The sequence below is a fragment of the Anastrepha obliqua genome, chromosome 1 (genome assembly GCF_027943255.1).
Source record: "Anastrepha obliqua isolate idAnaObli1 chromosome 1, idAnaObli1_1.0, whole genome shotgun sequence".
Lineage (NCBI taxonomy): Eukaryota > Metazoa > Arthropoda > Insecta > Diptera > Tephritidae > Anastrepha > Anastrepha obliqua.
Window position 1 is genome coordinate 59,089,393 of NC_072892.1, and position 13,368 is coordinate 59,102,760.

Below are 13,368 nucleotides of genomic sequence, written 5' to 3' on the forward strand. Positions count from 1 at the left end.
TAGAACGGAGTCCCCATAACACTTTTCAAGCCATTGCTTTGCTTTAACGGTATTTTACCTATCAAGAAATTCCTTTTGATCCATTAAATATAAAAATAACAAAAGTAGCGTCACTCTTAGTCAATAACACACGAAATAATGAATAAAATGTCACGAAATATTAACAGTTGTCTTTTTAAGGTTAGTTCTAATCGAAAAAGAGGTGGCTGCAATAAATCTAGTGTCACATATGTGTTAGGCCCGGGACTTTTCAGCCCATGTGTTATATATGTATACGTACGTTTATTTTTATTTTATTTATTTATTTCATTATAAAACAATTTTTGATTGTATGGTAGTAAGTATTCAATACTTCAACCTTTTTGTGGATCACCCTAACGCACATTTCTAAGCGCACACACACATACGGAAACGTGTTACTCTATTGATACTTCCCCCATTGTCCAGCATTGTGGACATTTCCAATGCTATTTTTCGCCATGATTGCTGCCGAAATAATCAATTGACTCTTTTTCTATTGTTTACTTTTTCATTTTTTTTTCTTTTATTTGTTTTTTTTTCTATTGCATGTCTATTTTTAGCGGCAGTTTCGACGGCGGCGCTTATAGAGTTTATTTTTGTTCCATACAGTTTGCTTTGAATTATCTGTCTGACTTTGAGTGGCTTTGTTGACTTTTTGTATAACTGGTTTTAAAGCGGTGCGAGGGATAATAAATTATCTTAGAATAATAAAATATTCATAATGACTGTTGTTTACTTTGAACGATTTTAGTATTTCTTGCAATTAAAGTTTTCTGCAGAATTAACGCAAGTATGCAGGAGTATTTAAATTTATGTAAACAAAAAACAAAATTATCAGTCTATGCACCTATGTATGTGCATATGTATGTATAATGGGTACAAATAAAGTGGTTTCCAACAAGAAGTGTTATTCCCGTAAAAGATCAATGGTTTCTTTGCTTGTGTGGCACGTAGCGCTGTCTTGTTGAAAATAAGCGTTGTCCAGATCAATACCATCCAATTCCGGCCATAAAAAATCGTGAATTATCTCTCGATAGCGCAATCCATTCACCGTAACTGTTGCTCCAGCTTCATTTTCGAAAAAGTAAGGTCCAATGACTCCGCCGGACTATAAACCGCACCAAAAAGTCACACGTTGAGGATAGAGAGGCTTTTCAACAGTAACTCTTGGATTTTCTGAGCCCCAGATACGACAATTTTATATATAAACCTTAAGACCCAAATCTTTATGCAAAATACAGTGTAATGACGTTTGTGAAATACTTAAATAAAATAAATACGCCGAGGAATGGACAAACCTGGGTTTTCTTCAACGCTTTCGGCTACATCAGCAATATTTTCGGCTGTTCTTGAGCGGCGTGCACGGGTTTTATTCTTCACATCACTAATTTGAATTTTTTCACCAATTTCTGTATTGCGGTCCGACAAGGTGCTTCACGAGGATCCAAAAATATTCGAGTTTTGCGAACCGTCTCTGCCAAATTTTCACCATTTTTATAGTGAATTTTAATAATTTCAATGCGTTGTTTAAGCGTGTATCAAGGTACATCTTGTGAAAGGTACATCTTGTGAAAGAGTAAAAATAATAAAAAATGAATGGGATTATAAAATGAACAGTATTTAAAGTAGAACAAGTTTCATGAGCGTTGCCACAATTTTTTTTAAAGCCGATAATTTTTTCTTTATTGATTAGCAATTTGGGTTGAGCATGCAGTGTAACAGTATTGGTACTAGACGAGAGGTTTTAAAATCAATATTTTATTGGAGTATAAGTTTTAACAGGGTTGCCAGCTAACTTTTAATGCAAGAAAAACACAAAAATATTGCCAAAGGGCAATATAATTGTAATAAGAGGTATTTGTATGGCAACATTTATTTTGAAATACTACTTTTAGAGTTGTCATCTCATTTTTAAAAAATTTTAATAATTAATACATATGTTCCCGTAGTTCTTATACTAAAACATAATTTGGTTTATTTCCAAATTATAATTAGTTTTAGAAGAATTTAATTTGGCTCCACGAATGGTCTGCTTTTTTGCTTCTGCTTTAACTTGTCGTCTTCACGTATTGGCTGGCCTCCCGCGTCCAATATTCGTCCACTTTCCACTTGGGTTTCGGTGGTATTGATGCTATTTCCTTTGTTTTTTGCGATGTTGATTTTTTGATTGATTCAGATTAAACAAAAGGTGAGAAATCGGTTTTAACTTCGTTGCCACCACTTAAAACATTTTCGTATTTCAGCCGGTATGAATGATATTTTTTCAGGCACTCCTTTGCGTGCAAGCTCTCGCCAAATTGTTTCATGTTTAAGAGTGCCAAACGCTTTTTCAAAATCGATAAAGCAGAGGCAGAGAGGCGTTCGCCACTCAACCGACTGCTCCACTATTAGTCTCAAGGTGTTTCTACCGTCGACGCATGAACAACGCGGAAAGCTGATATTTGAATGATATTTTTCAGTGGTTCCTTGAACGAATCTGAATATAACTCAAATAATTAGTAGAAACTCTCCATAAAAATCTTAGGGATTACTAAGTATAGTCTCAGATAATAAGGGGAAAAAATAAGAAAAAATTCTGAGTGAGGATGATTTTTAAAAGTTGCAAAAAACATTGTTCTCCAAAATTATAAACAGAAATTTAAAAACATTCAGCTATTAATGGCAAAAATAAGAAAAAAAATTTAGTTGGAATGGTTTTCAAAACAAACAACAAAATGTTTTCTCCGAAATTTTGAACAAAAATGTGTATTTAAGTTTTTATTTTATTTTAGAATTGGGGTGGTTTTGAAAAATTACAAACAAAATATGTTTGCTTTATAAAAAGAAATTGTTTAGGCCGCACCCTAATATTAAATATAAATTTTTAGCCACCCTAATGGTAACTGCGCCTACCGTTCCGACTGTTGCTAACCACCGTTTCCAGTCGCTGCAACGTGAAGGCCGTTAACCCTGGCATTTCCCCGCCGAACAGTTAAAACGTTTACCGTGTTAAACGTTGTTCGGCGAGGTTACTTTCTTTCTAATTTTTAACTAAAACTTTCACTTGGATTGTACAATCAGGAGCCACCAGACGTGTCAGCCAACAAAGTAAGTAATATGTTGCAAATTATAAATTACACTAATAATCATATCTAACACGACAATACATATATGTACAATAATACGTGTCGCATATATGTATATTTCTATGCGCATCTATGCATATATCTATGTATATATATATTACTGAAATAAACTAAAAGAATATACACTGACACGCTGTGTTTTCTGTTTTTTTTTTAAATATTTCATCGGAGCGACCGTGGAGGCCCACAGTTCAAACCGCCCATTGCGTCGCATCCGAGCGAAAATACATGGTCCTTCGAGCCGGATAAAATAAAAGATCCAACCAACAGATCACCAGCAAGCAAGCAAAATCACCAGCAAGCCAAAAAAATCACCAGCAAGCCAAAATCACCAGCAAGCCAAAAGATCACCAGCAAGCCAACAGATCAGCAGCAAGCCAACAAAATCAGCAGCAAGCCAACAGATCAGCAGCAAGCCAACAAATCATAAGCAAGCAAATCACCAACAATCCGTTCCAGAAAAAACAGGTACGTGGATTTATTGCACACTCCTTTTTTTTGGTGTAAATAAGAAAACTACAAAAAAAAATCAAAAAGGGTCAACGACTCCGTCTGTCCGCAAACAGACAATACAAGTGCGCGCGGTATTTTCAAGTAGATCAACCCTCTAACAGCGCGTTGTTGGGAATTTTCATTTTTTTTCTTATTCCTTTTACTTGTACATTCCCGCTGTGAAGTTGAGTACACAACTGCACAAACAACGCCGCAGTAAATTGAAATCGATCCCAGCGCACTTTTTGCACAGGTGTATACATACCGCTGATTATTGTGTGGGTGGCGAAATTTTCGTATATAAATTTAAATATATTATCTTTTTGCTCAATAAATATATACAGACATACATAATATACATAATATATACTGTTATTTTAATCTCGGTGGTGCATTTTGGGCTTGGGTCTCGCTGTGAATTCGTCTCCATTTCGCGAAGGAGCATTTTTTTTAGTACCGTGTAAGTTTTGTATCCCATACCTACAATATGGATACGTATATTCGTTTAGTCGACGCCGTGACGGAATTCGAAACCGACTTTAATGGCACTCCGTCAAGTGACCATTCGAAGTTTTCACTCCGGATCCAACAGGAGGAGTTGAAAGCAATGTGGGAAAAAGCCAAAGCAGCGTACGACCACTTGCTTTCAACAGAAACTCCTTCTCCTAAGGATCTTGCCGCGATAAAGAAGAGAAATAAAATATGTTACCACACATATTTGCGCGGCATGTCGACGATGGCTGACCTCTCTGCGAGGCTGGAAAAGGCAGACCGGGAAGGCGAAGAGCTTGCAGTACGCGAACTTAATATTCACCTTCCACCGTGCGATACCGACATTTTCAAAGGCGACTACGTATCTTGGCCAACATTCCGCGATATGTTCACGGCCATATACATTTTAAATAAGCGCCTTACCCCGGTCGAAAAGCTGTTCCACCTCAACCAAAAAACGCAGGGTGAAGCCAGAGACATTGTAAGGAAGTGCCCGCTCACTAATGACGGGTTTGCTACAGCGTGGAAAAATCTCTGCGAAAGGTACGAAAACAAACGGATTCTGGTGAACACGCAGCTGAAGATCCTGTTTAACCTACAGACAATCGAAACTGAATGTGGCAGTTCGATAAAAAAACTCCAAAGAGACATTAACAATTGCATTTCCTCATTACAGAACCACCAAATAGATATTTCAAACTGGGATGCAATTATTACTTATTTATGCTCCACGAAATTGCCAGAAAGTACTCTATCGCTTTGGGAACAAACGATAGAGAACAAATCTGAAATTTCAAAGTGGACAGATATGGACAAATTCCTTTCCAACAGGTTTCAGACACTTGAAACAGTGTCAGGCTTAAAAGGGATTAAAGCCTACAAAGCGCCCAAGGCGCAAAGCTTACAACACCATACGGAAACTACACCAAGAAGGATGGGTAACTTTCAGGTAAGTGTCGCCAAACATATGTGCAAATTATGTGTCACTGACGACCACAAATTGCAAAGTTGCCCGAAGTTCCGGAAATTAAAGGTCACCGATCGCATCGCGTGCGTCAAGAGCAACAACTGTTGCTTGAACTGCCTGTCGTCAGGACATACGGTGTCTAGATGTACGAGCTCATATAACTGCAGCACATGTCACTCAAGACACAACACGCTCCTGCACATTACAGCAGTTCAACCAAAGGCAACAGCTCTTAAGGAAAGCAGAGATCCCGCTGATGACCTGCCCTCAACATCCAAGGAGGCCCTAAAACGACTTGACTCTAATAGGCCAAAGGATAGCACAACACATAATTTTAAATCGTGCTATTCCAATACGGACAAGGGGGTTCTACTAGGAACAGCCATGGTGAATATATTCCATAATAATGTAAATTTTGCAGCACGAGCTCTGATCGATTCTGGTTCTGAGTGTTCGTTCATCACTGAACGCCTCAAACGTAGAATCAACCTGCCATCTAAACGCTTGCATGCCCAAGTTTCGGGCATCAACAATTCAATTTCTGCGCAGGTAAGACAAGCGTGCTCATTACAACTGCGGTCGCCTATCGACCCTTTTGTAAAAATAAATACAATTGCGCTAGTTGTGCCGCAATTAACTGGAAATCTGCCAACTTGCCTAGTAAGCGCAATGACAAGGCAAGCATTTCCAGATCTCACTTTGGCGGATAAGAGGTTCTTCGTCAATGAACCAGTGGACATTGTCCTTGGCGGAGACATTTATCCCCAAATTATTTTAAGCGGCTTGAAGAAAAATGTACTAAGTACACTTCTTGCCCAAGAGACTGTATTCGGGTGGATACTAACTGGTCGAGCCGAAACAGTCAGCCCACCAAACAAAATAGCTTCCTTTTTCAGCGAAGTCACACTGGACAAGCAACTAGCTGCCTCGGCATCAAATCCATCAAGCATCAAGCTGGGACCATCACTCAAGAGCGCCTGCTCTCAATTCTTCCGGAATGAGACGCGTCTCGCGAAAAATCCGTCCCTACAAGAGGAACTGGTTCACAATTCTTTGTGGTGGCAGAAATTGAAAGCCCTCCATCAAACCTTTTGCAAACGATGGAAAAGGGAATACCTCATCGAATTGCAAAAAAGGACGAAATGGAAACAACAAAAACCTAGCATCAAGGTGGGGGACCTTGTCGTAATTAAAGAGGATAACCTACCACCAAACGAGTGGAGAATGGGACGAGTAGTAAAATTACATCCTGGACCCGACAATCAGGTACGCGTCGTGGACATCACGACACAAAGGGGACAGGTGACTAGACCATTAGTCAAATTGGTCCTACTTCCACCTTACCCAGATGAAACGGAAAAATCCACACCTACAACCTCAACGTAATACCTTCCAACGCCTCTCTAGTAGAAACAAATTTCACTTTGCGATTCACCCTTTATTAGAAGGTGATCGACAACCATTGCAATTGTAATTCCCTACCTGAAGTTGGTTGTAGAAAATTAAAGTTGCTATGAAATGGACAAAAAATAGGTATTCTTAGTTTCATTTACAGTTCCTTTAGTTTCAAATAATATATTTTTATTTATAAAATTTACATTTTCACTACTCATCCACGCCGATATACATGACATAACTTACAATAACAAATCTTCAACACATAAGTGATGCAGTTTTAGTATACAGAACTTTCTTCCCCTTGCTTACTTTGTAAGCAAAAACTAACATGGAATAATTTCTATAATTCTTCAATGAAGCGCGTAAGTTAGCTCTAATTACTACGTACAATACAAATACGTTTAAAGTAATTTTATTCTAATAATAGTTGTACGAAGAATTCACGAATCGTGTGCATTACATATCACAAAGTAAGCAAGAACCAACATGGGTTAATTTTCTATAATATTTCTTCAATAGTAACTGAATGCTCAAATTTCGCATCTTTTCGTTGATTATCACAAACGCGGAATGTGTTGTAGTTAAATTATTTATTTAAAAATATCTGAAAAAGTTCAATATCATGAAAATGAAAGCGTATTCTCGGCGTAGATTTTATAGAAAGAGTTTACTTACCACTCATCAGCTTTGCTTTGCCCAACATTCGTCCCACAAATTCGAGCAGGCTTCTCTAGGTCAATTAAAGCTTGGATGATACAAACATCTAAAAAGGCACATTTTCACTTTCACATTTACATTTTCACTTTCACGTATTAACATATTTACCTCTTAGCAGCGGCAACGAGGTGATTAGAGATATCCTTCTAGTTGGCTATATCCCTAATAGCTTCAACATGGGATGGTCGTAGTCACATCAGCTTTTCTGTGCTTCAGCACATATGTTGATGATCGCTTCGGCAAATCCTGCTTACAACGCACAGCCGCTTTTGATGTTGATTGCCCAACAACGGAACCTATAACACACAGAATTAATTATAAAATTCATTACGCACTTTTTATACAGCCTTTATTCACACGAAAAAACCGAAATGCCAACAAATTATCACTTAACACTTGTGTAATTAATCTAAAGCCCGACCTGAAATTTTTTTTTGCGCGACGATTTCTCACTGGGCAGAAGAACGTCAAGTTCTAACACTACTCACTGGCACATTTGTCACTTATTTTTTTTTCACATATATAATATTAATTTTTATTTTTTCGTTTCACAACTGTTCATTTTGATCAATATTTATTTAACTTTATTATATTAAATTAAATGCAAAGTTTCTATTTTGTTACTTTCACTACCACTAAATTCTTTTCATACGATAAATGCATGTGTAAACGACCGAAAATTACGCATATTATTTTTATTTTACCTTTAATGTGAGTGACTTGAAACTTTGTGCAAACGTGTTTTTCAATCCTCCATTGGCCTCAAATTCTCTGACCGCTTCATCTAATCTTCCTTGGCTTTAGCTGCCTTTGCTTCCCATTCCGCTTGGATTTGTCAGACACTTCACTTTTAATTATTTAAAGCCACAATTTGCCCGCACTCACTTGTCATACGCCGTCGACACATGTGAAAAGGAAATGGGTCGAGGTCAGCCATTAAGGAAATTAGGGATTAAGAAACAAAAACAAAAATACCCTACAGGAATGATATAAATGGGTTCGACATTCCAGGGATAGTTTGCGTAAAGTAACGCAAACTATTAGTTTTTTCTAACATCATGCACTTATGTATGCAAATGCTACGAAAAATTATATCTAAATATACATATATTATAATTTTTTTTCTTCTTTTGCTTATCATTTTGTTCTTATTGTAGCCAAAATATAATAAGAACAAAAGGGAAAAAAATATACCACGGCAGGACACCTTGTACTTGGTTACGATCCACACATAGCCAAGACACGATCCTCCTATGCGGCGAATATTGCAATGTCCATTAGTATGTACCCACCCCCTGGCGGTGAACATACATATTAAAATGACATTAATATGTGATTGTACTCAATTAGGTACATTTTTTGTTTTGGGTGGCAGGGTGTCTCATAGGGCTATGAAAATTCCTCATCGCCAAATAACAAAAAAAACTACTAAAATGCCTAGTGCATATATGCATAGTGCATAACAAAATATATATATTATTTTCCTTTGTCTTCTCCTTCGCTGTGATCAGCACTGCACTGACCAGCCAAATGCACCACTACCAATACAATACATTAAAGCTAATTAAGCAACTATGTATAAAGCCGTGTACACACTACACATTTTCAGTTAAAAAAAAAAACAAATTAAATTCAATTTCCTTTTGTTTGTAAAAAACAAAACAAAGGACTGAGTCTAGAGCGGAAACTAGGCCTTTTCGCCTAGACAAGCAGAGCGGAAACTAGGCCTTTCCGCCTGAACAAGCAGAGCGGAAACAAGGTCTTTTCGCCTCAATGAAGATAGGGGATTGGAGACGAGGCCTCTTCAACCCCAGCTGTAGCATGAACAGTGGCGTGCGCGTGGATCGGAAACCAGGCCTTTTCGACCACATGCGCAACCATCGATAATGCGCCAAAATAAAAGGACGGGCGACAATACACTGGCGACTAGGCCTCGCCAGGTATCACGGCCCTAAATGATTTGAACATAACGAATCAATAAATTTTAATATAATAAATTTTACTTTTTGTGTGCAATAATCCACGTACATAAAATTACATATCTTTGCAGCATTTCAGACGGCACCAGCAGCCTCCGATGTCTCACCAATACCGAACGTTGGCTGACACCTCCGTCCTAAAATAATCATTGCTTATCGCAAGGGGGCCGGCATGTTTAGGCCGCACCCTAATATTAAATATAAATTTTTAGCCACCCTAATGGTAACTGCGCCTACCGTTCCGACTGTTGCTAACCACCGTTTCCAGTCGCTGCAACGTGAAGGCCGTTAACGCTGGCATTTCCCCGCCGAACAGTTAAAACGTTTACCGTGTTAAACGTTGTTCGGCGAGGTTACTTTCTTTCTAATTTTTAACTAAAACTTTCACTTGGATTGTACAATCAGGAGCCACCAGACGTGTCAGCCAACAAAGTAAGTAATATGTTGCAAATTATAAATTACACTAATAATCATATCTAACACGACAATACATATATGTACAATAATACGTGTCGCATATATGTATATTTCTATGCGCATCTATGCATATATCTATGTATATATATATTACTGAAATAAACTAAAAGAATATACACTGACACGCTGTGTTTTCTGTTTTTTTTTTAAATATTTCATCGGAGCGACCGTGGAGGCCCACAGTTCAAACCGCCCATTGCGTCGCATCCGAGCGAAAATACAGAAATATTAAAATGAGTTTACACATCTCCAGCTGTTGAAGGAAAAAATAAGAAAAAATCTGAGTTTGCGTGATTTTCAAAAACAAAAACAAAGGTTTTCTCTAACAAAAAGGTGTTTTTTTTTTAACAAAAATATAAATAAAAGAATTCTACACAAAATTTTGTTCAAAAAGTTTGTATTCAATCTTTAAATATTACATTGTAAAAAACCCCATAACAATATTTTCAACGTTGAATAAATCTCACAATTATTATTATTTTTTTCCAAAAAGTTTTCAGTTTATTTCCTTACTCTCAAGCGTGAAATGATATGGAAACTCTCAATAGTAAAATAGAAAGGGTAGTAAGCAGCCTTTTGATTAAACCCCACCCTTTATTATTTTATTCGGGCTTTGACGAAATTGTGCATTCCTAATACATAAAAAAAACATAAAATGCTAGTAAAAGCTAAAAGAGACCACCTGACCTTAATGCATCAGTGGCTCAGTTAAATAACGCTAAGTCGGTATAAATTCAAATTTTGGTACCAAAATATTTTTCTGCTTAACCGAATTATTCAATTATGCGCGACCTTATCTTCTATTTCAGTATTCAGAGTTATCAACAAAACGGATTAAGTGGAGTTCATTGTATTTCTAGTTTTAATTTTTGCTATGCGCGTGTGCTGGATTAATTACATACATACATTACAATTTAGAAAGTCTAATCTTTATGAATGAATACTCATAAATTTTATCTCAGCCTCTTAGTGGTTTTCTCACGTTCTCACGTTTTTTTATATTTAGCACAGCTTGCAAAAACGTTAACTGAAGATACTTTCATATTTACTTATTAGTAAGTGTTTCTAACGGTCAAAGTCCAACACGTGTGCCTGGCAAAATTTACTTTTATTTATTTTTTGATTGATTGAACTATGTCGAGTTCCAGTTTTTTAATCTTTCTGCCGCCTATGGTGATCAGTTATGAATGGGCGTAGGCATTTTAGTATTGTACAATTTTATAATACTTTTTGTTGTTTTTTTATCTAGCTGCTATTTAATAGATAGATAACCAATATATAAATAAGTAGAATAGAATAGATAACTAGTCAATGTATAAATAGAAATAAAAAAATATATTTGTTTTGCTGCTGCTTCAAAGACGCCGTATTACCTTAAAAATTACTTCTATATATATATGTAATTTGTGCTTACACCCTTTTTGGGCCGAGCTTTATTGCTTTATTGCTCAAAATATTCTCCTTGGAAGTCAATACTATTCTGCCCTCGCTTGAATCAATTTGCAAATCACTTTTGCCACTCAGAAGTGGATACTTCTAAAAGCAGCTGTTTAAAGACTTCAATAGTTTTTTCAGACGTTGAGAAACGTAAATATCGATTTTTTTTATTTAATAACAAATGAAATCGTTACGGACATATCAGGACTGTAAAGCGGGTCACCCGTTAATTTGATCGTTTGAGTTCTCAAAACTCATTTGTGTAAGAAGATACGAGAAAGCTCGTATTGCCTTGGTAAAGGATAACTACTCTGCGGTGATCAGCTGTCCTCCATTATCCGACCGATCATTAGCTTTTAGCTGTTTTTTCCGCGAACAACTTTTGTCGGATAAAGCTCGACTTGGAAAATTCACACTGGCGATTGCTGTTTGTGTCCGGCTCTTATGCATAGATCCACCTGTCACGATGTCATGGACGTTTTTTGAACGGTGCAAAGATGCAAGATTTGTTACCTGTTATGGTGTCATAGATGTGCTTTGAATCACCGCAGATGTCAAATTATGCGATATCTAACGAGAATAAGTCTTCTTGACTTCCCCTATCTCAGTATGTGTCACATGACGACCTTGCATTATCAATTGACGCTCAAGATCAATTTCTGGTACAAAAATCGTCACGAAATTCATCTTACAAGGATCGACGGTCATATTGAAACTCATTGTACCAGCATTTCACAGTGGCTAAATGTGGTACTTCAACGGCTAAAGTTGAAGTAGATCGATCAATACACTCTTGTCTCGAAAATCGTAATAAATCATTGCACAAAAATTTTCACGAGTTAATTCCACTTTCTGCGGGAAGTGGATTTTTCAAATTCAATTGGAGTGACTTGAAACTTACACTTTGTCAAAATAAAATTATATGGACTCTAGAACTGCAAACTACGGGTCTGATCACAAATCGATAGCAAGGGTACTAAATATGACGGTTCATGTAAAATTTTGCGCATGGAATACATAAAAAATTTTAACAAAAACAAATGGAAAAAGCACCAATATTATACCAAAAACCAATCACAAGTTATATCAATAATGGAACAGAAGAAATTCCCATTTATCTAAATTTTTGTTAAAAACCTTATCCTTACATGGAAACGAAACTTTCATTCAATTTTTCTTTTTTGATGAATTATAAAATTTGCGCAGAATTGGCAAATGGAGATCGCGAATTTCCACTGCTACCGCATCCCTCCTTCCCTGGTTGTGTAGTCATATTGGATTTCGACTTTAAAACTGTCACACACTGTTTGAAGGCAGATATAACTTTTTTACTGCGTAAGTAGCTAAGTAGTCCATAATTGCTGAAATCCAAGTAGTTCTGAATTGGTCATTTCTTTCACCAGTCCAGATTTTCTCTGCAATGGTAGTGAGTATGCACTACTCATTACTTTATTAAGCTACAACTCCATGCAACACCCGTTCTGTGCTGAAGTCTGAGAAAGAAAAAATTGTTTATCTCTATCTGTGCGTGGTTTCTGCAAAGTCATTAATTTTCTAAACATAATTGGCACAGGCGAAATACCATTAACATATCTATTTATCTGAGTCGCTACGCGCATTTCGAATTCACAATAGCAAACGGAGTCTGCACTATGTCCTGTAGGGAAAGCCACTAACGCGTGTTATTTCTAATTTCCATGTCTTATGTTAATTATACCACTTCTTTAATTGTTCGATCGAGTAATAAATTTAGCAGAAATGAACTGGTATACTCTATATTCCATTTCGATAGTTCGCAACTGGTTATAGATTCAACAAATGTAAACTATTAGTACCCTATGCAATATTTGTCTTAAAGTACAGTTGACTATACTGAAATACATTTACATTTTCTGAAGTTCATTGCATGATTTCTAAACTACAATTGGGTCATTCAGAAGTGTCTGTCACACGGTCATCATTTATAAATTTTCAATGAAAAAAATGAAAGGCTTCCATAGTTTCGATAGTTGTATGCCTCGCTCTTAAAATAACATAAGATTGGGCTGAAGGTAGTTTCGTCAAGACTTAAACTCAAGCTCCATGGAACAAAGGCATACGTTTCATGAGATGAGATGACGTGAGTCCCAAAATAATGATTATTTCTGATAAAAAAAAATAAAACTCTCAAAATATTGATTATTTCTGATCAAAAATTAAAACTCCCAAAAAAATGATTATTTCTGGTCAAAAAATAAAACTAAAAAAATAATTATTATTTCTG

General features: G+C 36.5%; 1 protein-coding gene and 1 long non-coding RNA gene across 4 annotated transcripts in view; one reads left to right on the forward strand and one right to left on the reverse strand.

Moving 5' to 3' along the window:
- The window catches only part of LOC129253396 (atrial natriuretic peptide receptor 1), a 119,533-nt gene that overhangs the window by 35,805 nt on the left and 70,360 nt on the right, over positions 1 to 13,368 (forward strand). The gene's annotated exons all lie outside the window — the stretch shown is intronic.
- Positions 6,653 to 8,087, reverse strand: LOC129253399 (uncharacterized). The gene is made up of 4 exons (XR_008583713.1): positions 7,917 to 8,087; positions 7,321 to 7,508; positions 7,171 to 7,258; positions 6,653 to 7,099 (listed from the first exon to the last, which is right to left on the reverse strand). It is a non-coding gene; the product is annotated as an uncharacterized LOC129253399 (long non-coding RNA).